The 3,358-nt window shown below is 35.1% G+C and overlaps 1 pseudogene; it reads right to left on the reverse strand.

The window, feature by feature from the left end:
• Nucleotides 1-1,424: 1,424 nt before the first annotated feature.
• LOC144255120 (uncharacterized) lies at nt 1,425-2,417 on the reverse strand (annotated as a pseudogene).
• Between the last annotated feature and the right edge of the window lie 941 nt (nt 2,418-3,358).

Below are 3,358 nucleotides of genomic sequence, written 5' to 3' on the forward strand. Positions count from 1 at the left end.
ACTTGGCAATGGCTCTCAGCAGGCATCCTCTGATTAAAGGACAGAGGAAGTTACACCAGGGTTATATTTTTTTTTGGTATCGTTGATTGAACCCAGGGGTGCTTAACCACTGAGCTATGTACTCAACCCTTAAAAAAAAAAACTATTTTAAGATAGGTCTTTCCAAAGTTGCTTAGGGCCTGGCTAAGTTGCTGAAGCTGGCTTTGAACTGGTGATCCTCCTGCCTTCAGCCTCCCAAACTGCTGAGATTACAAGTGTGGGCCACCTCACCAGGTCTGGGACTATCTTATTAGGGCATAAATTTCATTCACAAGGACTCCACTATCATGACTTAATCACCTCCCCAAAGGCCCTACTTCTTAATATAACCTCAGAGGTTAGAATTTCAACATAAGAATATTTTGAGAAAGAGCATTCACACCACAGAAACATTTTTCGAGCTTTTGAGTTGCTTAGAGCCTTGCTAAATTACTGAGGCTGGCTAAATTTTATTTTATTTTTTAATGAAAAAACCTCATAGTAGCTTTAAAATTGAAATAATTGCCTATTTTGTATTTAATACCCCTAGGTGACAGCTCACAAGATATTAGTGGGTATATCTTCATAATAAATAATTGCAAAGCAAGAATTTTTTTTCTTAAAAGAAAAATTAGGTGGAAATTTTCAATTCACAGTAATTACTAAATCAGAGACCAGATTTTTCTTTCTCTTTTAATGAAATCTTTTTAAATTTTTTTTAAGATATACATGGACACAATATCTTTATTTTGTTTATTTATATTTATGTGGTGCTGAGGATCGAACCCATGGTCTCTCATGTGCGAGGCGAGTGCTCTACCACTATGCCACAATCCCAGCCCCTGAAATCTTTTTTTATTTTAAATGAAATCCATGTGCAAAGTTTGACATTAAGACAAGAAAAGGATAAATCCCAGAGACTGAGAGGTAGTTTACAGCTTATTTTAATCTTTTATTTTGGTCCTTTTCATTAAAAATGTATAATTTCTTTGATTCATTCACTCATATGCTACTAAAATATTATAAAAATTATCACCAGTGTAGAGTTTGGTGTTTTTATGAGAAAACCAGAGAAATCCCTACCCACTTGATGTTTGTGATGATCACATGTGATAGCTAGACTACACTGCTGTAGGAAAGAGGAAAATCAAACACCTTTTATTTTACAAATGCCCAAAGTTAGTGTTTCCACTTATGAATTCTCAAGTTATTTTAAAAAGTGACAGGTATGAATGCTTTCCTTTTAGCTATTACATAATCAAGATTTGTCCATGGGATTTGATAGCTAATGGACACTAAATGATTATGGGCTTTTTCAATATCCATTACATTTATTACATCACCCTTGAAGTATGTATTCTCTGATGAGCTTTGGTTTAAGGCTTTTACACATGCAAATCTTCTTTCTAGGGTTCTTCCTCCATATAGATTTTATAGTGATTAGTAAGGGGATGACCTGTGGTTGAAACATTTCTCACATGTGTTGCACTCATAGGGTTTCTCCCCTGTATGAATTCTCTGGTGTGCAATTCGTGAGGAGCTTTGTCTAAATGTTTTCCCACAAGTATTACATTTAAAGGGTTTCTCTCCTGTATGAATCCTTAGATGTTGAATAAGGGCTGAACTTTGGCCAAATGACATCCCACATTCCCCACATTGATAAGGTTTCTCTCCAGTATGGATTTTCTGATGATTACTAAGGGATGAGTTACACCTGAATGTTTTCTCACACTCATTGCATTTGTAGGTCTTTCTCCAGTGTGCATTCTCTGATGCTGAATGAGAGCTGAACTCTGCCTGAAGGCTTTCCCACACACTTTACATTTACATTGAATCTCTCCGGTGTGAATTCTCTCATGAATGATAAGAGTTGAATGGGAACTTAAGGCCTTGCCACATTCATTACAATTATAAAACTTCTCACCAATATGAATTATTGGATGTCTATTGAGTCGTGAAATAGATGTGAAGCCTTTTCCACATTCATTACATCGATAGGGCTTTTTGCCAGTGTGAATTCATTCATGTTGAATAAGTGATGCACTCTGACTGAAGGCTCTCCCACATTCACCACATTTAAAAGGTTTCTCTCCGGTGTGAATTCTCTGATGATAACAAAGGGATGAACTAGATTTAAAGGTGTTGCCACATTCGTTACACAAATAGGACTTCTTTCTGGGATGAACTCTTTGACCAGGAAAGAATGTGTTGCAACCAGATGCTTTCCTACCTGGATTATATTTATAAGGGTTTTCTCCAGCATGGATTTTCTGATGTATAAAATGCCCTGACCTTCAGATGAAGGACTTATCACATTCCTTACATCTATAAGATTTCTCCACAGTGTGGGGTCTTAGATGCTTATACAGGGATGTACTGAGAGTGAAGGCTTTCCCACATTATTTACATATCACAGAATTCAGCTTGTTGGATTAAGTGTGAAGAACCAATATATATATTGATGCTATTAAAGAAGGTCCTGGTATCTTGCAAAAAAAATATAAGAAGAGAAAAAATAGGAGAGTTAGGCAGTATAGGAAAAAAATCAATGGAGTAAAAGTACAAGGTATGAAAGAAATGAATAAAATGAACCCATTTAAAGAGAGAGAGACAGAAGATATCAAAAGGGGAACACGAGTTAGAAAGTACAGTCTAGGATCAGAATCCAAAGAACTTCACATGAAGAACTCCTAAAGTATCATCTCAACATTCCTTTTCTTTGTGTAAGTATTCCTAATCTGGAAAGTTTTCTTTCTTTTGTTTTATGCCAAAATTCCTTTGTACCCTTCAGATTGAGTTCAAAAGCTAACTCTATGAGTCCTTGCTTGACTCTGAACTTTCATATTCTGTTCCCCTTATCCTAGCACTTACCAGAGTGTTTATACACATACATACCCACATATATATATATATATATATATATATATATACATATATATATACACACACAAATACATACACATACACTATATACACATTGTATGTATACAAATACATATTGTATTATGTATCTTTCTATATTTCTCTCCTTATAGATCATTTTACTTTTCTAAGTGTTCTTCATAAGCAGATCAGCACATCCTATCTTCCTATAGATCCTCTTGATAGCAACCCAATTATTCACAAAACTTGTTTTATTAATCTTTCTTAATTATTTACATATTCCTAGTTTCTAGAATGTTAGATATTTGTACATGCTAATTTCATACATTATACATTCACATACACATATTTTAAGCCCCTTGTAGAAACTTCTTTTCAGGACAGCACATGGGTGGTCAGGGAGGTTTTAGGGCCAGTTCGCACAGCATTACTGAGTTAATTTACAGAGGGGCCATAA

The sequence above is a fragment of the Urocitellus parryii genome, chromosome 1 (genome assembly GCF_045843805.1).
Source record: "Urocitellus parryii isolate mUroPar1 chromosome 1, mUroPar1.hap1, whole genome shotgun sequence".
Taxonomy (NCBI): Eukaryota; Metazoa; Chordata; class Mammalia; order Rodentia; family Sciuridae; genus Urocitellus; species Urocitellus parryii.